This window comes from Coturnix japonica, unplaced genomic scaffold (genome assembly GCF_054131305.1).
Source record: "Coturnix japonica strain WE unplaced genomic scaffold, WE-NBRP24 Scf044, whole genome shotgun sequence".
In the NCBI taxonomy this organism is placed as follows: domain Eukaryota; kingdom Metazoa; phylum Chordata; class Aves; order Galliformes; family Phasianidae; genus Coturnix; species Coturnix japonica.
In genome coordinates, this window is record NW_028188947.1 from 1,170,380 (window position 1) to 1,193,843 (window position 23,464).

At 41.2% G+C, this 23,464-nt stretch overlaps 1 long non-coding RNA gene across 1 annotated transcript in view; it reads right to left on the reverse strand.

Moving 5' to 3' along the window:
* Positions 1-40: 40 nt before the first annotated feature.
* LOC146752545 (uncharacterized) overlaps positions 41-23,464 on the reverse strand; it is an 81,467-nt gene continuing 58,043 nt past the window's right edge. The window contains exon 4 of the long non-coding RNA XR_014940557.1: positions 41-108. This is a non-coding gene — a long non-coding RNA (uncharacterized LOC146752545). The remainder of the gene's footprint in view (positions 109-23,464) is intronic.

Sequence of the window (23,464 nt, forward strand, 5' to 3'; positions counted from 1 at the left end):
CTCTTCTGTCCTTCCCAAAACAAACTGCGAGGCAGGAGCTGACTCCACGTTACCAAAAGAGAAGCCTCTCTTTGATGCAGGAGTTTCGTCCTTTTTCTCATCTGATTTCTTAAATGCAAAAGAAGCTGATGCAACTTCATTTTCTGCCACAGTTCCAAAACCAAACCAGACATTTGCAAGTCTAAGACTGACAATCAAAAAACTGCATTTTTCTCTCCAAACTGCAATACAACTCTGACTTACTCAACTCAGTATGAACTAACACCAGTTAATTTCATGAGCACCACAGAAGTTAACTTGCAAAAGAGCAGATACAGACTCATACAGGAAAGCATTTATAGCATACAACATAGATTCACCTTGTTCATCACTGATGTTGAAACAGTGCTTGGTGACGATGAGACAGTACTGCTAGTCAGAAAACTAAAGTTGAATGGTGCCAGAGATGCAGTACTGATGGGTAGGGATATTTTTGGGAGTACCGGTTCCTCCACTTCCTAGAGTTGTAAAGTAAAATTTTTCTCTTTTACAAAACATGCTACTTTCTCATCCTGCTCCGCTCTGATTCGCTACAACAGCGAATTTGGAACAAATATAACATTTAAAGTATTGTGTACTGAACCCACACAACAAAACACAAAATACCTACAAAGAAAACTACAGATGAAAGAACATTTACTCTGGTAAATCCAGCCTATACCACATGTAAGGATGCAAATCATATATCAGTACATCTTAAAAACAACAGCGTTTGTTCTTGCCTTTTAAGCTATTTGATAACCAAGACTGAATGAGTTAGGGTTTAAATGAGAACTGCCAATCTAATCACAGGCTGCACAGAAGCACCAAGATCTAAATAGAAATGAATGACTAAGCAGAGGGATAAATTGGTACTACAGACATTCAAGCGTATCCTACGACTTACAAGTGTTTCACTATTATGGTCTGAAAAGTTAATGGAACTTAGCTATTTTTATCTGCATCACTATTTTATTTGAATTACATAAACATACTCCATTGTTTATGATTTCTTTATATTGCATCAGCTAAAAGACCAACATAAAGACTGACACTAAAGATACAGTCATAGGCAGCTCAGATAACATCCAATCAGAAAAATAATCTTGAATACTTGTGGCTACAGTTTGATAAAATAGATCTTTTCCCCTTAAAACAGGAAAAAAAGCCTTTCACTACAAGTTCAGTAAGTATCAGCAATCCTAAGTCATCATTAGCAGACATGCAGAACACCATTTTCTAATTCTCTTTTGGACTCCTGGCCCGTACAAGACTTAAACAGGAAAGAATAAATTCAATAAACTTTGTTTACATACTTGACAAATGTTTCAAGTATCGATGCATTATAGAAACCATACAAACCTCCACCAAAACATTCCTACTCTTTGGATACCTTGAAAATTGTAATACCAGGCAGAGGAGAGACATGGTTAAGCAGATAAATCAGCATATTCTTTCATATAATTTAAACTATAGAAATGAAATTGCAGTGAAATTCATGGCTTCCATAGCAGTTGTTACAAGATTTCCTCTTCTTGTATGGTATTCATGGGAAAAAGAAAGAAAGAAAAAAAAATAAATAGTGTGTTATTAAAAGCAATGGGAGATTTAGTTGAGCAGTGAAAATATTTAGTTCAGCATCTTGTTATGCTACACACTATTTTTGAGTTCCCTCTAATCATTTCCTATGGTGGAACATGATGAAGAACTGGGCCCCCTACTTAACATATTTCCCATTGCTACCAAGGTAAAAGGTCACCAATACACAGGAATGTTCACCTAACAACATGAGTCATGCAAATATCATCCTTTACCTGAAGGCAAATTCCTGCCCCTTAATATTTAAATCCCATCTAGCTTTCACTGATTTCTAAACATCACATCCTTCAAATATTCAGAACACACTGAGGGACAAAAAGTCCCTCTCTTTTTTCCTTCCCCTGTCTAATAGGATTTTTCACTTATTTTACCAAAGCAAAATGTTGGCAGAGAAAAAAAAGTCAATTAAAACAAGTTCCCTCCTTTGGCAAAGATGTTCACACTAAAGACAGAGCTGAAGACAGCCACTACTATATCTGACTTTAGAGACCTCAACTCTACTGAGACATCTTGTCTAGTACATGGTGCATTTAATGCATAATAGCAGTATATAATGCACTCAAGCTCACTAACCAAGGGACCATGTAAAATCCACTCTCCTCCACCCTTATCTAACAACTATTCAGTAAGGATAGAGTAATTCTTAAATCTGCATTCTCCTCCAACTTTGTCATGGCCGTAGTTGATGCCACTGTCTCCTTGGAATTCACAGCTCAAAAATTTCTCTTTAAGACTGGTGCCCTTTCTCTCTCTTCTGAAGAAATGAGACAAGTAGGTTTGATTATTTGTTTTTAAATCGCTGCCAAGTGGTACAACTTTTCAGATGACCTTCTTGGAACAGGACCAATATGGGAAGTTGGTTCAGAGCCTTGTCAGGGTAGTCTGCTCTTAGACAGGTGAGGGAGAGCAACGAATGAGTTGAATTCCAAAGAAATATTCCATTTACCTATATTTGTCCCCAGAAGCTCTGTTCTTGTTCTGACACTGTTAGAAACAAACAATAATACAGCCACAGAAGCCTGCTGGCATAAACACATCAGATGGAGAGCAGAATCAAGCCCACTGAATCTTTTATTGCAGTCACTGAGATGATACAGCTACATGGCAGTGCTATAGCTATCAGCTGCAACAAAGCTACCTGGAACACAGTCATTTTTCATAAAACATTCTCTATCCAAACAGTGGAAGAAAATAGGAACAAAGAACCATTTCTTCCAGATCAGCAGAACTTCGCTTCTACCAGGTCTGAACCACAGTGCAAGTCTGCTTTCACAGACACAAAGGTTAGTCCACAAAATACTAGTCCAGTTTCTAAGGCAGAGACAAAGCTTGCAGTGGTGATAGAGTGTTTAACTTGGGTTTCCAGTATGGTAGCACCACAAAGGTCCAAAGGCTTTTGGCCCTGAAGACCTTTTACTCCATTTTGAGTATAACATACAGAAATCCTTCCTTTAGACTTAACACCAAAACTTTGGAGAGCTCCAAATAGTTCGGGGAATAACAAAACCCAGCAAAGAAAAGTCAGGCCAATTACAAGCATGCCTTGCTCACTGTAGATTCAACCAAGTGCTTGGATCAGATCAAGAAAAAGCAGAACGATACACTTTTCCCCGATACTTCTGTCTGCTCATTCCCTCTCTGCCCTGGAGCAGTCAATTACGCATTAAGAGAGCACAGCAAAGACACCACTCTCAGCTGTAACTGCTTTTGCAAGGCCACATCTTCTGTCTCAGAAATCCCAGGCCACAGTCTGCTAATTGCTAACAGGCTGAAGAGAGCTTTGCAACCCCTTAATGATAATAACCCTGACAAGCCAAAGAACAAGGCCGACAGTGAAAGGAAAGAGACCTAAGTGTCACTCGTTTCCTTGCAGAGGCATTGCCAAGGAGAAAGTGTTTAAGAATTTGCAAATGCAACTGAGCAGGACAGCTTGCAGAGGTGTTGGAGAGTGTTCACAGTCAGCCTAAGGCATGGTGGCAGCACCCAGGCAGGCATGGAGGACATGGGGACAGCACCACTGTGCTACGTGGGGCTCTTACACCTCATCCTGAGATTGCTCTAAGGGTCAGCACCACTCATTCCTGCCTTATCCCTGTTTCTGACCACATTTTGCTTTGGTTGTGATGGCTTTGGGATCCTTTGACTGACTTCCAATTGTTTTTCGGCCACTCCATATCTGACTTTTTGACTCCTCAGATGTTTGATTTTGGCTTGTATGTTCTGCAATGCCCTATTCCTACATCCACCCTCACTGTGCTTTCCTGTGTTTCTTTGAGTCCTAATCAGGAGGCTGTCTGAACTGATAAATGCCCCCCAAGGCATGGTCCCAGCTGCAGGAATACAGTTCTGCAACCTTTTACTTTTATGTTTCAGCTGCATCCTATTCTGTCTCAACTCAATTTATAAGCCAGTGTTCATGGAACACCTGTGGAATTTCTGAAGTGCATTTACATGTGATTGTTGGCTTGTACTTCAGGCAACAGAAGCAAATAAAAACTGAAATTCATTGCAATGACCTAGAGGTACAGGAAAGCAGACCTTGAGTCTTAATCACTTGAACACGCCATGAATGACTTAACAAATTAATATTAAAAACTGTAGGAAATACAAATCCTTCTCAAAATAATGTTCTAAACAGCAGAGAGTGGTAAAGAAGAGTATTTATGCTTCTGTTCTACACAATTAATATTATTTACTACTTCAAAAGAAAATCACTGACAAAGCTGGCTACAACATAAACATAATCTAAATTTGTTGTCAGCTAATAGAGGCCATGTGCGCCATCACCTGGATGTGAGAAAATGATCAATTTTCCTGTTACTTCTGACTACAATGTCTCAGCAAGATACAGAAAATAAGAAGTTTTCCTGCCTTGTCCTTCTCCTTCAGAGCATTTTCATTTAGTTCATATTCACATTGTTTAAAAACAGAGCAAACTCACGCTGGTCATGCTGGAACCACTTAACCACTCTAGTGTTTTACTGGAGCCTATTCTCCCTCTGCATTGGAGACTTCTGAGCTATAGGGAAGCTGGAAGAAGATTCAAAACACTGAACAAAAACAGATGGTTGAGAATGGTGTGCTAGAATAACTCCCAAACACAAACACATAGGAGAAAAGTCATGTTAGGTTTAAAAAGAGAGAATACTAACAAGGTCCCAGAAAAGTCTGAAAAGCTGTATTATGTTTTTAAGTATAAGAAACAATAATTCACCAAACTTTCCAGACATAATTTGATGATGCTTCTGTCTCAGGTGCAGAGAGAAGAAGAATTTGTTTAAAGTGTGCCAAATAATTCACCATGATATTAAGTTATGCCATCTGGAAATGGGATATAGAACTCAGATTTCTCTCAAGATCAGATTTAGAGAAAGCATCTCATACTTTGATAGGCCATTTAAAAGCAAACATCTTACAGCCGACCCCAGATGCTTTCTCTATTTGTATCAAGTGCTTATTAAAGCTCCTCATCATAAGTAGGTTTTTGTTTTCCAGTCTTTTTATTTCCAAGGGCAAACACAGATGGTGCACAGCAGCATAATGCAGGAAGGACTCAGGCTGAGAATGAGCAGCAGTGTGGCAGAGGGCTGTCCCACGTGGGGTGAAGCTCAGGCCTTGCAAGCAGGAAGATTTCTGGTCATGCAGCATTTGCTAATAAGCAAATGTCCTGTAAGCACAGTCTCGTGGCTTCAAGGTACTGCAGTTTTTCCTCAGAGTCCAATAAAGACCCATCAGGGATAAGCAGCATCAAAGAAAATTCTAGTTAAATAATAGTGAAAAATGTGGATCAGAACTGAAACTGGGGCCCATAAAGGGTATGGAATACTCATCCTTGGAGATTTTTAAAACTTGATTAGACAAGAATTCCAGTAACCTGGTTTAGCTTTGAAGCGTACCCTCCTTTGAGCAAGGCATTGGACCAGAGGACCCAAAGGTCCCTTCCAACCTGAATTATTCAATACAGCTAAACGGCACTAGCTGTACTGATGCAGAGCATTGGGAAAAGACAGGCAGGTAAGATTTGCAAAATCTGTCAGCCTCAAGATATCAAACTTACACTTGCAGGGCAAAGCAACAATGGAAGTAAGTTTCATCATCCTTCCCCACCAACAGCAGTATCACAGGTATCCCACTGATCCTTCTCCCCAGCCTCTGACTCATCCATAGCATGCTCTTTATGGCAGGGCTGAAGTAAGAAAATCCATTTCCCTATACCCTTTCTCTGCTCTTTCCTCCAGTACCTCCCCAGCAAAATTTTCACATTCCCACTGCGTTCACCTGAGCTCCGAATGCCTAACAAGAAATGCAAAAGCATCTAGCAATCATAATAGGTGTTAAAATCCTGCACGTTGTTTTTACCTGGTGTAACAAGCAACCATGAGGCATTATGCAACTGACCCAATTTGAGGCATTTAACATACCAAGGCTTAGCAAAGAGTGCCTGCTACAATCTACAGATTCTGTTCCCAATGAAAATCAGTAACCCTGTTACTGGAGGCAGAGCCAGACCCGACACGTCAGTGCCGCCTATCCATATTTCTAAATAAGTTGTGCAGGAAACATATTAGTTTCTAATCTTGCTGCTTCAGTGCCTAAATGAGCCTCATCACCATAGCAACAGATGGCTTCACAATCTTTAATGCCTTTATTTTCACAAGTCCTCTGAGAAATAGAGGAGGACAGCTGTCCCCATTTCACAACTGTGTAACTGCCAGGCAAAGAGGCAAAGTAATTTGCCCCAAATCCTGCAGGAAATGTATGGAGAGCAGGATGTCAGGGCATCAGGTTTCCCAGCCTTCCTACACATGCTCCAACCTACCCCATCCTTACTGCTAAAAGTACTTCCTACATCTATGGATACAGGAGCATGGCCTTTAAAAAAATGGCTTTTCTATTTGAAAGCTTGGGTCTCCTAAAAGGCTGGCCTGTCTCTGCAGGGAGATGACCTACAGAGGAGGTCCAAAGGGCAGTGGAAAATGGACTTGGCCAATTCATTAAGCCGGAAAGCAGTGATGCCATGTGTAAATCTCACAAGTTTCATAGCGTTTTAAGAGGCTGCTAAGGGTTCTAATTCTGTAATTCCTTTCTGTTGTATTTGGCAAGCATCTGGCTTTTACTCTGTCCACAGTGTGCACTCCAGGGAACAACACATTAAGGAAGCCAGCAAAACCAATACTTGTCCAGTTGTTCTGGATGTGTCAGATCACAGCAGATTTTCCCAGGCAGGCGCAAACTCTGCAGAAAGCCATATCTCCCCTTCCAATGTCATCTGAACTTGTATTTTGTTTTAATTCAGTCTATTCTCCTTCCCAGGCATAAAACTTAAATTTCCCAATTTGGGATATTCTGATCATGTCCTTCTATGTTGAGCTGTTTCAGCACAATTCATTGCCCAATCAAGATAGGTTTCTAAACCCATTTTACGTTGTTCTGTTTCCTCTCAAAGTTCAGACATTCTCTTGATTCTCTTATTTATAATGGCTTATAGGTAAAACAAATTTAACTCATGCAATTTGTACCTCTATTTTATGAGGGGAAAAAAAAAAAAAAGAAGAAGAAGAAGAAGAAGAAGAAAAAGAAGAAGAAGAAGAAGAAGAAGAAGAAGAAGAAGAAGAAGAAGAAGAAGAAGAAGAAGAAGAAAAGAAGTAAGACAAGGTTCATTTATCAATATAATCTTTTTCGTTTACAATTAGCATCGGAGTTGTATACAAAACATCTCAGCCCTAAAATGCCTCTACTTATCACAGCAGTCTACACTGTTTATATTTATGAGGCAATTTGCACAAATTCCTTCAGATTGATGCGGCATTTATATTTATTTCATTTTTCTACTTCTGGTATTTTGTGTTCCTCTTCCCTTTATATTGCCTTTTTGAGAAACCTGCTTCATTCATCTCTCAGGAAGAACTGCTTTAAGAGAGGCAGATGGGAGCACCTATAAAGTGAAATATCGAAACTGTCTCAACATGACATAAGCGTCCTCCTGGTACTGCTGAATATTACAGCTTTTAAAAGTCATGTTTTACTTTGGAAATAGAAGCAATTACTTTTAATTGTAGTTCTCAGCATGAAAAACTTGGAAAAGGGATGTTTTTCTCCTCTTCAAGTCAGATCCTTATATTAAAAACAGAAACACTTCAGCACACACTGAGAAACAGGCCATAGTTACCCTAGGAATATACAGCAGCAGCACCGTTAAGCATGACTGCATTAAAAAGATATGTTAAGTGTGAAGTTGCCTTAGGTTTATCTTGGCTGTCTTAACTCTGATGAGATTAGAGTTGCAGAAGCAAATGCAAACTGCCTGTCCCTGTTTTACTACAATAAACTTGGAGCTTCTTTAAACTACCAAAACATGTCAGTGCTTCACTGTATTGCCCTGTTCTGAATGTTATAACTTGGTTCTTCAGTTATGGAGAAGGAGTTGAAAACCACGACAGATGCTTTAAACTAAAGATGGATTGCAGAGCTACACCACTCAAGACAACTGATGCTAGGAACAGAGTTCAGCTCAGGCTACGCAATTGACCTCTTCAGTTCAAATATGCTGTGATGAAGTCTATCAAGCAGTCTGCTACCAAAGAAAAAAAGTCAAGGCAGCACAGAGGACAACACGAGGATGCTGTGGCAAAAATAGACATAGAAACCAAAGGATTCATGTCTATGGTGTGGAACAGTTAAACAAATGGACTTCTTGATGGATGTCCCAGCAATGGGGATTAGTGTTGCTTTTGTAACACTAAACTGAAGGTTTAGTTCAAAGGTTGAACGTCCACATGCTCATATACAGAAAGTGTAAAAATGACCTGTCTCCCTTCATAGGGGTGGAAATTAAACAGCATTAACTAGTAACTACTTACTGTGGCATCACACACCATCGAAGAGAGAAAATAGAAGTACTTTAAAACATATGAGGCGCATAACAATTTGATGAACAGGCAAATTCAGCAGTCTTTGCCTGAAGTTGAACAAAACAGGTTTCACGTGTCAGTTTGCATTTATGGTTACTATCAACAGCTATTGGCAAGGATTAGGTCACCAAAAGTAATTTAGATGATAGAGCACGGCTGGAGTGGCATACTCCCAATCCATTTTCATTCCGTGTATTAAAACAAACTTCCCTTAGATTTCTACTTGCATTTCTCTGAAACAGTCTCACTAGAAGATAGCACAATTGAATTAACAACTGCTTATATCAAATGCATTTTTCTTGCATGTTCTACCTGCCCAGAGGTATGTCTGAAAGTGGACCAGAGTTTAATGGAGATGAATTTAAAGAGCACCTGGAGACAAGCAACCACTAGTCACCATTATCCTTCATTTAAATAGGTATTGGAAAACAGTATCAAAATAAATTGCTTATTTGAAAGACCTTGGAATCAGTTTCCTATCCATATTCCGTACTATTTAATTAAGGAACAATACCATTTAAGTGTGGGTTGTCACCCTCCGACACTGTGTTCAACAGAAAATTGAAAACCAGAATGCCTGCCTACGCTGTTGAAACCCAGTGTCAAACACATTAGAGATTTGCTGATTTATAAAGCAACAGACAGAGAAAAACAAAAAATAATACAATTAGAAGCCTTAGAAACTATCCTATTTCACGAAAATAGTTCTGTGTATCTCAATAAAGAGAAACAATGGTTGTAAAAAGAGATAGTGTCTCAAGAGGTTGCCCTCATTTATATGAGATTGTCATCACAGACGCATTTTATGAAGGAGTAGACAACTTATTCTCACAAACACACAAAGAAAGGATATACGTGGCACTCAGTCTGCCCTCTTGCCTGAATGGGACTGGGAGAAAACAGCTGGTGCAGACTGAGACTATGAACATGGAACAGCCAAAACAGATGCATCTGTCAATTCCTGACAGTCTAAATGCTATTGAGAATATCTCACACGTTGGAAGGAGCAGTGCAGAGCATCTCAAACATAAGTCAAGCACTTTGAGCAGAGCTGCCTACTAAGTTGAGCATAGTGGCTTTGGTTAGAAGGTGACAATGAGCAGCACACTGAAGGTCACCTCTCGATACATTTTCTCAAAAGAGACACATCTCAAAAGATTTACATGTATGGTTGGTGTTAGGAACAACGGAAATTTAGAGCTGGTACAGTAGAAAAGCCTGTTCAGGTAAAGGTTCAGATGCTGTACTCCCTAGTATTAATTCAGAATCTCTGTTTTATTCTGTGGCCTAAATTCACACTCATACTTATGAAAGCAGTAGAAAACTTCTTGATTTACTTATTTTTCAATCTTGCTCCTCACAACAAAAAGCAAACTTAGCAGCTTCTGACCAAAGCAAATTGGAGGTTCTGCAGTTAATATTGCCTTCACATTAGTGCACATACATAAAATGCCCCTTGCTCTTCCCACTGCTCATGCAGTCACATTTTGCAGTCTATTCAGCAGGTGATGCAGTAACAACTGAACACTGATAAAACCTTGACACTAGCTTACCAAGAAGGCTTGGGCGCAAAGCTAAGCAGCAGCACGTATCCTTACTTTCAGCAGATGGACAGAACTACTTCCAGAGAGCTCCCTGGGGAGCCCTTGGCCAAGAAAAGCTGCAGATTTCTAAATGGGCTTTACCAGTTACTCTGCTCTTGCTGTCACAAAGGTCCTTCTCTCAGTTGCTTTCCTCTTTAAGCCAGCAGTAAGGCACCTCAGCAAACGTCCAACCACGTGAGATGGCAAAAATTCTGCAAACATCTATGAAGATTACAGGCATGTCATGGGGAGGTGCTACAGAGGAGAAACTTCTTCACTAGTTTAGTTGGTTGGGATGAAGTAGGTAATGAAGTAGATAATACTCGTAACAAGCTTTCCTGGTATTCTGCAGGCATAGACATAACTGACTTCAGAGATGAGCTGAAAATAGTGACATAACTGAGCATACTTCCAGTATAAGTGATACAAATATTTCAGCTTTATTACATCTGCTGCTTAGCAATCGGGGAGGTAAAAATCCATGCTTCTTTGGCTTCAGAGTGACTTCGCATGCTGAACTGCCTTCAGTTCTAGTTAGTAGATAGCAAATTTTGCTTTATGTTAATAAAATGGACAGAGTTTTAAGACAAGTAAGACACATGAAGTAAAGGAACTCATCTATAAGGGAGAATTAAGAGCCTCCATAACCTGTCCAAACCACTGGATGACACACTTTTGCTTCATCTGCACTTCCATGCCAGAAACCACTTTGTTAGTCTGCCCTTCTGCTTCTATCTGTCACACAGCAACAAAATGCAATGGAATATTGGTGGGAATTTTCATTCTCTACTGCCGTACCACCACCATCTGCCTCTAATGTTGTAGGCCAACAAAGTAGGAAGCATTATTTTTGAAGCAGACCTCATATTTCACCAATGTGGATGAATTATCATTAGTTTTGTTCAAAATTAATTTTAGGTGGAATATATGCAGCAAAATAAGAAACCTTTTCCTCTGATGAGAACCTTCCTGTGAACTCCAGAAGCATGAAGCTCAGACTGAGCTTCCCTGTGTCGATGGATCAGCACGAGTTCCATACAGAGCAATTTCATACACTGCTGCATCAGATCTCTTAGAAACAGTACACTTGATATCTTAAGTATTTCTTGATAGTGATTCGTATTAGGCAGTAGAACATCCTCCTGAGAAAAGATAAGGCAGCCTTATTGTTGAGAGCATATCAAACCAGGAGAGCACAATACTAGAAACCATAGTCCAGAGAATAAAACCTGTAACAGCCTTGTTGATGACTGAATAAGGCTATTCCATCTTTAATATCTCCAGCGATGCACAAGCCCTTAGGAAAGCAAAACGGATTCATATCTAACAAGTCACAATATTAAATTCATATTTTGGAGGAAAGAAAAAAAAAAAAAAAGGGAATTCTTCTTGCTATCCTAAAGATAAAATGAGGTCTATCTAACTACTAGCACTACTGTGGGACTTTAGGACTAAATTTTAAACAATCTGCCATTCTAATATAAAATATGAACAAAACTACTGAATGCTAATTTTTTCTGAACTAATACTTGACATATTTCTCCTTCCTTTATTCACATTTTTCTTCTCCTTCTTTTCCACTGTAAGTGGACTCACATAAATACTGTTCCATTACCTAAATTCCCAGTCCAAATTACAGCAGTTATTCCTCTAAGGAATTGCTGAGTTCTGAATAATAAGATCTTAGTGAGCTTTCAGCAAGAAACCAGAGAACAAGGTGCTCCTCTAAAGCAATATCAGAATTGATTTCTTTACATTTGTCAGAAACAACTGGAAAGAAAATGTATTAAGTACAGCACTGTCAGCCACAATCGACTGAAAGCCTGGGGGAAAGAAATTGCTAATCCAGGACCCTCAGAGTCTTCTTGACACCTACTTTTCACAGAAGATCCAGCTGTTCTAGAATTCAAGCTGACCAAAGCTTTCAGAAAGAAGACTGCGAAAAACTGTGGCCAACCCAATATTCAGAAATATGGAACAAACAGATGCCAAGAACCCAATCTACCCTTTTCAGAAAACATGCCAAATATCGTTCTCTACTTTCCTGTATTCCCTCCTGTATAAACTTGCTTTTTTTATTTTTATTTTTTTTTAAGAAGGATAAAGAAATGGTTATATAAAAGCACACAGAAAATGGTTTAATTTAAAGAAAAGCTGTGCTCTAAAAGACCAGGAATACTTCACTTATGCTTGTAGAAAAGCATCATAAGCTACTCAAGTAACTCCCAGACCATTTAATTTCAGTAAAAATCACCTGAAGGAAAAACCTGTGAATGAATATCATGATTCCTAGCAGAAACAGCTGGCTTTACACCAGAGCTAAGCCCTCCATCTCCATCCACTACATAGAGTGAAGCAAGACCAAGAAATGCAGATCATGCCCAGAAAACAACCTCAAAATACAAGCGTGAAATAACCACAGCCTATGCCATTTCCTCCCCTTACTTCAATCTTTTACCAACTTCTGATAAATTAAATTAATTTTAAAAAGCAAGAGAAGTTAAAGCATCGGAATGAACATACTGAGTTGATCTCTCTCTTCCCAGATGTACTGGTTGCTACCAATTTCCCGTGAACTTATCTATGTTAGCCAAATAGGCACCTGAATAGCAACAGGTTCTCCTTATGCCACAGAAAATGAGAGTGCAGAGTGCATAAAACTGTTATTAAATGGAGCCAGAATCTGTCAAACAGTCCTTAGATAAGTGACTCAAGAGGAAAAATGATTTGGGACAAAGGCTATGACTTTTTTGTTACTGTTGTTCCAAAACACTTTCCTTGTGGGTATTAACAGTTCAACGTGAGTTCCTCCTGTTTCAATCCTTAGCTGCTTTTTTCTTCCTTTTGAAGTTTTGCCCAATCACTTATAATAATAATGAATAATTTACTAAAAGAAAATCAAAGAAAACATAAGTCTGTCTTAATATTGGCATGTCAAATGATGTTTAACAGTTGCTTAGCACCACGGATTTCAGTAGAGCATTTCCTCATCCTCATTAGTGTAAGTCAGAGAAGCAGCAGCAACACAATGAAACATTTGCAGAATTTTCTAAGTGGCTTACTTCATCTAAGAGGAACAGCACTCACTATAATAGGAATGATTATATGTGGATTTAGCTCAATTAAGCATCACCTTGGTAATGCTCTCTCTTTTGTTATCCAAACATCCTTGTGTATGTTTATCAGGACGACTGAAGTTTGCCCAGGAAGCCAAGTTAAATTTCTAGCTTTATAGTTAAAGGAGCCAAGTTTAAAGAAACATTTCAAACACGTACTGGCTGTATTCCCTGACAAATCCCTTCCACCTTTTTTCTGAACCTTACCCACGAAATTAAATATATTAGGTTGCATGATCAGAGAAAGAGTGGCTGGTCATGCATTCCCACTAAGCATACAAGGTACCTATAGAAACTAAGAAAGACTTCTCCCAGGCAGCTGCACAGATAAACTCATTTTTCAGAGTTGTTCTGGACTCTATGCTTCTGTAAAAGATAATACACATTTCCAGATAAAAATCTCATTTCCCATCTGTGCTGCATCCGATGCATCATGACAAACATCTTGAATAAAAAGAAATATAAGGGACTCCTAGAAATAAAGTATAAACTCAAAGGGCATTTGATGGAAACTTCAAGAACAACTTGTGAGTGGTTTTTTCATGTTTTGTATTTGCACCTATGTGGCATATTAACTTGGTACCAGCCTGCACATGCAGACCCCAGAAAATTATGCATGAATGCTCTGTGTCCTATCATTTATAGGGAGCAAGTTCCAAACACACTGCCTACTTTTTCCTTGTCAAATGGCATACACAAGAGGCAGTGTTTACCATATTTATAACACAATGTTCAGGTTTGTAAGGCTTAAATCCTACCTATGGCAGCAAAATTATTCTGTGCTCAAGTTACTCATGTCCCCTCGTTAACTCTTTACTACAATTGGTGCCTCATGGCAGACAAGCAAAAATCTAAATTCCTGCATTAAGGTGTCATAAATCACAGTGTGGCAGACTCAGATTACACCAGGATTCATGCAGGCTTTTAAAAAATTGCATAGTCAGAATGAGCAAGCTAACTGCTGGGAAGTTAAAAACCATGGCATGTCTTTGCGGCAGCTTTTCCTCTTCTGGTCTGTGTCCGGACAGTTTCTTAAAGCTGATCACACATTCATGTGTTCAAAACTAATAGTGACAAAAGCAAAAAGATAAACAAAGAGACATAGCAAGTTCTCTTAAAGCATTCTGAATTCATAAAAAATTAAGGTGATAAACAAGAAGTACAAAGATCATGCTCCTTTAAAATAAGAAGGCTCATCACGAAAGAAAACTCAAACGACAGTCACCTCACAACAGAAATATCCTGGTTTTCAATGTTTCTTTAACTATTCAAGCGCTCCAACAGCCAATAAGATCAAAACACAATGTATTTTTAGTAAGGTACCCAAATTTGACGTATTTCATAACAAAAACTCTCAGAGAGCATTCTTGTTCTTCTATGTCAGCTACTGCATTTGCATCAGTTTAAGGGCAAAGTTCTTCTAGTTCAGAAGAGAGCAAGCAGTGCGTCATAGAATGGCTCAGGTTGGAAAGGACCTTAAAGAAAATCCAGTTCTAATTCTCCTTAATATTCTTAATATTTTTTCCCCACTGAAAAGGACCATGCTTAGTAGAAAAAGGTTTAGATACCAGTCCCATGAGGTCCTTCGACAGTGCTAGTACTTATTTTTCTCCTTCACAAGGTCATTTAAATTTCAAACATTAATTGACGTGGTCCTTCATGTCAAAAGAAAACAAACTTGTTGTCACTCAGTCCATAGGTTTCAGATTACTTCTCAATGAAACATCTTCTTAGACATTTTATATACATTCACCCAAAATGGTACATGAAAAGAGGTAGATGTTCCTATCTTCAAGGAGCTTAATTCATCTTGCATTTTATACCCCTCTGGACAGGAATTAAATAAAAAATACCCAAAAAGAAGCATAGAACTTTCATATGACACGGGAGGAAGAAGGCCCAAAATGAAATTATACTCCAAATAGAACAGAAATACAAGCAAGCACTAGCGAGGGGACAGTTCATCTTTTTGCAGTAGAATTTTCACCTTCAGCCAGGAATTGCTGCCCCTGAGCCTTCAAAGCTAGCTGAAAGAGAGAAGCCTCAAAACCACTTGCTGGGAGACAGCATCAATTCAGCCACAACTCAAATAGGACAGTCCTTATGCAAGTCACAAGGCAAGTCTGATACTCAGTAGCACTTTGAAAGCAGTAACAAAACATCCATTCACTTATGTGGGTGCCATTTTCTACATAGTGCCAGTACAGCATTCAATTGGGCGATATTCTGTGACAGTAGATATGCTCTCCATACAAGTGAAGGTGTAAGAATCATAAAGTACCTTTGTCTGGAGATCAGCTAGAGCTGAACTGTTGTTGGTAATGCACTACATTTTCTCCACTGAGTGCTAATAACTTGATGTATGTGCATTTGACTTCTGTTTTGTATCTCTTCCAAAACAGAAAAACAAGACACTGGATGTAAGAAGTAACTTTTTTACTCTAAGATAAATCTACTCCAAGATGGCTTATGAAAATGGCTAAAGCACAGTGTTATGTACAGGAATAAAATTTATATACTTACTAATAAAAACATCACTTTACTAAAAAACAGAAAAAAAAAATATTTTTAATCTTCCATAATAAAAAACCATGTAACTTTCCTTTACACCAGCAGCATATGTCCAACTAAATACTTGGATAGAAAATTGTTTCTTATTTTACCTTCTTCAAACTACTTGATATAAAAATCTTAAAACAGATTCCATACACTGGCAGTGAAAATTCATTAACAAAGGTTTCCCTCAGCATCTAAATCAGAGTGATCTTGGGTAACACAAAATCATAGATTCATGAAGGCCGAAAAAGATCTCCAAGATCACCAACTTCAAGAGGCAGAGGGAAGCAGGAAATTTTATTGAATAATAAAACGTGCAGCACGTGAGGCTGGCGCATAGTGATGAGCAAGCAGTGGATGACGGCGTCGCTGTGGGACGGGTGGTGATGTCCCCCAGTGAAGGCGAGGCCCAGCAACACGGCCAAGCCCTGGTCTGTGACATCTCCGTGCGATGGATTGTGACTGCTTGGCCCACACTGCTCCAATGCGGGCGCAGCAGCCCAGCCCAGCAGTTCGTGCCTGGCCTCCAACCGAGCGAGTGTGCGAGGACTGGAGTGTGGACAGGGCGAGTTTTGGAGCTGGAACGTGATCTGGGTGTTGCTTGCGCAGCACTCAGCCGCCGTCCCAGAGCCTCTTGAGCTGTACCCCGACCCTGCTGGTTGCAGGCGTCTGGGACATCTAGGAGAGGAGCGTGCAGCAGCGCAGGTGGGCAGCGTGGCAATGCCTGACGCCAGAAGCTGGGGGTGCTTCTTGAGGGCCCCTCCCCAGGCCGGCCTATGCCCGTGGGGACATGGCCCCCGCAGTGGCAGGAGGGGAACAGGGACCGGGAGGGTTTGCTGATGAGAGACTGGGACAGTGAGTGACCGTGGCCTCTCTCTGTCTTTTGCAGTTGGTGACACCGTCTTTCTGCCTGCTGCAGCACCTGTGAGGGGAGCAGCTTCCCGACCTCAGCTCTCCCCAGCCCACCGAACAGCCCAGGCCATGGATGCAACATCCGACTGGACCTGCCCCATCTGTGGGCAAGTACGGGAGGATGTGGCTTACGTGACCCCCTGCCAGCACCAGCTGTGCTACGGCTGTGCCGTCTGGTGGGCACAGAAGAAACCGAGTTGTGCCGTATGCGGGCACAAAGTCGCCACCATCCGATACTCGGTGAGGTCGGACGAGGATTACCTGGAGTGTGCTGTCCCGCAGCCCGCAGCGCACTCAGGTGACGGCCTGCAGGACGAGCAGGGGCCTGCAGAGCCGGTGCTCATCCCAGCTGAGCACAACTTCCCAGCCGAGGTCTGGGCTGCCTTCTTCCAGCAACATCCGGAAGACCTCGGACCCCTGCTCCGATGGCTGCAGGGAGAGATCCATGAGGTGTCCAGCGACGACTGGTGGGAAGTCTACGTGGCACAGTGCACCACCGTGAACTTCCTGTGCCAGCACGGGCTGGACCAGGAGGCCTTGGTGCAGGCGCTGCAGATGACCACCAGTGGTGACGTGGTGCCCTTCGTCAGAAGGCTCATCGGCATCGCTGCAGCCCTGTACGGCCCCACCATCCGCCACCAGCTGGACCACCAGGACACCCGTGCTGCTGGAGGGAGGGAGGACAGTCCTGCAGCCAGCACCATCACCAGCACCTCCCATCAGGAGCCTCCTGCCTCGGGCCCAGGCCGCTCCACCAGCACCGCAGGGCCCAGCACGGAGCCAGGGCAGGCGGCCACAGCGGGTCCCTCTTCCCAGGGCAGCGACCGCTCGTCTGGGGGGCCCCGGCACCCCCCGAAGAGGAAGGCCCGCAGCAGCCCCCAGGACTCTGCGCCGCCCTGCAAGAGGCGGCCCCGGCGGCGGCACTAGGCCGGCACCGCAATGCCGTCACAGCACGGCTCCGGCAGGCCGGGAGCCCAACATCTGCCTCTCGGCCTGCTGCTTATAATACCTAATAAACATCCCTTAAAACTTAGAACAAAAAGTCTCTGTGTTTTTGACAAGACTGCTGGCGTTGCTGTTCCTACCCATGCTGCCCATGCTGCTTTCTCCATATTTCTGTCCTTATAGATAGAGGGTGTTAAATTTCATCTTTGAAATTTAGGACCGTAAATCAGCACTCCTGATATTACTAATAAAAGAGACAAAGACCCTAATAAGCAGAAGATGGACCGATTATGATTGCATGTGATGACACTGCGTGATGACATCACAAAATCAGACCCCGTCCCAAACCATCCCACTGTGAGTAATGCAGGAACTCATCAGAGGAAGGAAAACACATGGAACACTAAAGAATCAAACTCCAATCCAATAGCAGCACATAGCCTTGAGTGATACCCTTGATTTTTGAAACATTTAAGTTACATCATGATCTTTTTTTACTTGAATCCCCCGATTTTTTTAAAATGGAGAACAGCTTCATATGTGATACCTCAATTTGCTTTTAAAAAAACTCCAAATAGCACGAGGCTCCTGTGGCTGTTCAAGGGAACACAGGAAAAATGAGAATTAATCTCGTATTATTCAATGAAGTGAAACACCGTAGCAAGCACACCTGTAATATACTTTCTGCCCAGTTCAGCAGCCCAACCAGCTTCAACAGGGATGAGGTGCCAACCATGGCAGAAGAGCTGCATCTATTCCACCTTCATTGTGGATCATGCATCATCTGGTGAGGAACTGGCAGAGCCTACGGCAGGGCCCTGTGGCATCAGCCCATCTGGGGGGGACCCAGTGAGCCTCCCACAGGAAGGCCAGTAACTACTAGGATCTGCCATCACCAAGGAAGACTCCACCCCACCAGCAGCAGCAATACAACAGTGGTGGAGCTGGCAAGACTGGGGCTGTGTGGCAGCTGGGACACAAATCAGCTCCCATGGACTCCTGTCATTGCTGTCCACTTCCACCATGGAAATCAAGCAGAAACAGAGATGCAGAATCGTGTTGGTGCTGCCAACAGCATAGTGGTCATTGCCTCCCTACCCCAAATGCTTTCTCCCCTTTTTCCTGCTGCTGTGCCACTGTTACATTTCAGGCAGGATCCCCGTGGGTCTCAGTGAAGGGAAGAGCAAATTTCTGCAACTGAGGAGAAAAATCACCAGGCTCTTTCATAGATGGTGCCAACCATCTGGACAGTAAGTCAGAGTTCTGCTGGACACTAGGCAGAACCAGCAGGGAGCCCTGGCCACTAAGGTGAATGGTGTCCTGGGCTACATGAGGGCAAGTGCTGCCAGCAAGTGAAAGGTGGTGATCCTGCCCCTCTGCTCAGCTCCCAAATGCTGCACCTAGAGTTAGGCAGCCTAGCACATGATGGGATAAAGATGCCAAATTCTGTGATGTCTCTTTGTGGATCTAGTTCAGCTTTACAGAAAGAAAAGGCCACAAGCGTAAAAACGAATCAAGTTGGCCTAATTTTATTATGAACTTGCATCAAGAGTGGGAGCAAGACAAGAAAAAGCCACCAAGAAAATGTAAGGAAATAGATTCTGGTAAAATACACTTTTCTTTTTGATATCTGCAACATATGCATGTAGTGCAGAGCCAACAAAATCCATCAAATTCAGCAATGGCTGCATACATGACCATGCATATGTTGATTCACAAAATAAATAAGAAATCCTAGTTCAATTCTGCATCTGATGACGGTACTCATATTAGCAAACAACTCTCTGGATACCGAAAATAGATTATTTCCTTCCTCACATAGCCACCTTGGATATTTGAAAAACATTACCACATCCCACCCTGTCACCTTCCCTCTATGCTGAGAAATTGCTTCATTCAGGTGTGTCTTTCCCACTTTGATTATTCTCTTCTGTGAGCTCTCTATAGTTTGTTCACATCTTTCTTTAGCGTGATATCCAAAACTGAGTAAACCACACCAGGTGAACAGTTTGGCATTATCTCAGGTACTCAGCAAAGCAATTACTTCCCATTTCTGCATCCTAGAATTATCTTCTTTTGTTTGTTTGCTTTGTGTGGGGAGGTGACTTTACAAGCTTCCCCTTCCTATTGGTCTGTTTTCCAAAATGCTTATCAGTCTTATCAGTTTGCATATCTTATCAGTTGCAGATCAGCAACTGCAAAGTGCACAGCTGTAAAGAGTATTTTTCCTACTTTCTCTTGAAACTTTGAGACATTTACTTTAACTGTACAGCTACATGATCTTTCAATGTATTCTCATGCACATTTCTCCCTTTCATTCTCAACATGCAATATGTGGATTACTTTATTATTTCACAGATTTCAGCTGACCAATACCACTTGCAGTAAAAGAATCTCCTTACATGTACATACATAGATACTTATACCTATGTACACTCCACATATATGACGCATACAAGTTTTCACATTTATGTATACACGCACTTAGATATTGTGAATGCAACCCTATTCCATACCTTGTATTTGCTTATTATATTATTGCATTGCTGACAGCTCAAATGCAATATTCTTTCCAAAAATTTGCTCGCAATGGCAATTACACAAGACATTATTTGGAGTCCTGAAGGAGGAAAGGAATAGAGTTAAATACGCTTGAGAAATACATCCATGAAAATAATCAAGCCTGGATTTTTCCATGACAGAAGGCATGCTTAACACAAGTTAGAGTGCAGAGGCTGACATAAATTCGCCCCTAAAGGCCACTTTAAAGTCCTTGCTCACTTTCAGACTAGGACTCCTGTGGAAGTTACGTTTCCTCTGGGCTCAGTGATGGCCCTCTGCACGAAGGGAAGTTCAGCCACCTAGGATGACCCCTGTACCACTGCAATCACACCATGCTGTAGAAGCAGCCCAAAGGAGAAAGTCCAAGATATGCATCAGTGGGATTGTTGGGAAAGCAGACCTAACTTAATGTCACTTTGTATAAGAATGAAAATAAAAGGTCTTTCTTATACGTGGTAGCAAAAAGAGAATACAAAAGGGTCCTGTACACTTCAGACACTCATCAGCAGCATGGGGTAAGTGGTTCAGGGCTGCTCTTCCTGGTTTAGAACTGAGGCTCCCTCTCCAGGCATATTTACAGCCAGAGAGAAGAGCTGTAAAGAAACCACCAAATCACTTCTGTTTTGACAAAAATAAACTACCAGAAACTTTCAAACAGCTTTGTTGTATCTTTTCCTTCAATTGCTGCATGCGTCAACAGGAAGACTTATCTCCTCAACTGGGTATTGGATTAAGCTCATATAAGCAGAAATAAAAGAGGAAATCATAATCATGTGAGGCCTAAAATACTTGGCCTCCTGGTCTCTGGAAAGACAAGTCCCATTTATCAACAGGAGGCAGTTTTATAACCCGGAACAAACTTAGGTCAGTGGTAATATTTGTAGGCATGTACCCACACAGCAATAAAAAGGTTAAAATACTTCAGTGGTGCGGCTATAAGAACTCCAACAATTTTCATTTCCCTGGCCTTTCCTTAGAAAGATTCTGGGAGATGTACCCCCTGGAGTATAAATTAAGGAATAAAATCTCTAAGCTTGTACAAGCACTCTCTGGATATTATTGGTACAAGATAGAAGAGGAAACAAGTAATGTTCAAGAGTAAAAACAATGCTGTGGTTAATCAAACTGGGGTGGGGAGGGGAAGAATCCTTCTTGTCTTCAGTATAACTGTGGCATTTACTTTTTTTTTAATGTGAAATATGTCTTCCCCACAAGAGACTTAGGACTGACAATTATAAGAGGAAAAAGAATGTTTTAACACTTTATATTCTTATAAATCAGTGTTTGTCTGTGATGTTAAACCCCTCCTGCCTTATGAATCACCAGCCTTACAGGTAGAGCAGAGCATTCCAGAAGAACCCCAGACTCATCTTAAATTGGACCATAAACCCATTCATGCATCAACTGTATGGAAAATGTCCTCACATAAAGCAAATGAATGGAATAACACTCATTCAGCCATCACAAAGAGGAACTTGATGCATTTAAAATGACAAGCTAACAGAGCCATCAGCAGCCAAAACTAAGAAGCTTAGTTTCTACAAAGTTTTGATCCAAAGCACAGCTCTGCACTCTGTGTGCATTTTCCAAGGATTTTCGCTTTGTGGGAGCACGCACAAGACCCATCTTCTTCAATGAGACACCTCTGCTCAAGAAACTAATGTGAACTCATTCTTTTTTATTATTCTACCTCTCCATCAGTTAATTGGGTCAGGAGGTAGTTAGGAGGGAGAGAGGAAGAAAAAGACATAGCAGCAAGTGCAGCACAAGCGCACGGTTTTCATTTAGTTTTCAGTGATCTTCTACAGGAAAAAGAAGAATTGTAATCACTGTCCTTACTTAGCAAACCACAGAAAACTGAGGAACCATGGTCTGAGCTAACATTATACATTCAGTTCACCAGGTTCACTTAGGAAGACCAGAAAAAGTCTCCTGTACGCTGAAAATAGTAAACAGCTGAGCCCACACGATTACTTTCCCTCTTTCTTGCCTTTCTATGCCTTTCATATCATTCATGGAATATCATTTCCATTCCTGCAAAACCAGCTGGGCTTTGTGCAGCATCAGCAGCAGCTCAAGCAGACAGAGGAAAATCAGCCTTGTTAACAGCACAGGACCAAGGCAAATCTTGGTTTTCATTTGCTCATAAAACACCTGAGATTCACTCTGCAAAGAGAGGCGGAAATCTCAGGGAGCAAACTGTGGGGTCCTATCACCAGGGGAAAATGTATCCTTTTACAATTCATGGGATCTGAACAGATGTCCAGAAAATTAACTTACTAATGTTGTTGGACCCATAGCTGGTTCTTTCACCTCCCTGCAGTCCTACTTTTGCCGTGCCTCTGTGTTTGCCTGGGTAAGGCACTTTGCTTTCCATCTGCAAAGCATCAGTCCCATGCAGTCCCTGCCAGGCTGAAGCCCTTGCTGTTGTTTCTCGCTACATGAAAAGAGTGGCTGGATCCAGAAGACAGAAAATGGAGCAAAAACACCTGCGTGTGCTGTGTGCCAAACCAAACTGCAACAGAACTTCATTAAAAGTTTTCAGCCTGAAAGGTAACTCCCATTTTACCACAGTGTCAAGAAACATTTTTTCAGTAGGACCACAGTCACAGTACCAGGCACATGGCTCAGTGAAACAACAAAATCCCATTGGATTTTGCTGCTTCCCTTGCTTTTTCATTTTTTTAACCACTTTTATGTTCAATGTGTCTACTCTAAAGGGCAGAGATTTGAAACAGTTGGTTCTATGTCCTACTTATTAGAGTCCTTTAAGTTACACAGTATGCACAGTGAGCTTAATTATGAGACAATGATAGGAAATTAAATTTTTCCAAAGAGCAGTAGATGTTAAAAATGAAAATGTGATGTTTAATTTGCAAATGGACTAAAAATGTGAATTATTAATGGAAGAAGTAACTCAACTTATAGTGGTCTCAAAGATAATGGCTCTATTATTTTTTAAAACCGATATACTATTAGTCCTGCATTGGCTAATAAATAAAAATAAGCAGCAAGACCAGCAAAACCACTAACAACCTCCCATTACAGGAAGGAATGCTGCAAAAATAAGATGCATAGGCAAGGATGATTAATACCAGCGTAAGGGAGCATGCACTTTGTGTAGACCTCCACGTTTAGAAGAAACTCTGAACAGTATGGACACCTGTGATATTCTCACCCCAGACAATTAATCAGACCAATGTACTTCAAGAGAAAAATTGACCAGATGTGAAGGGGTCTGGAGCACCAGCCAAAACTGAGA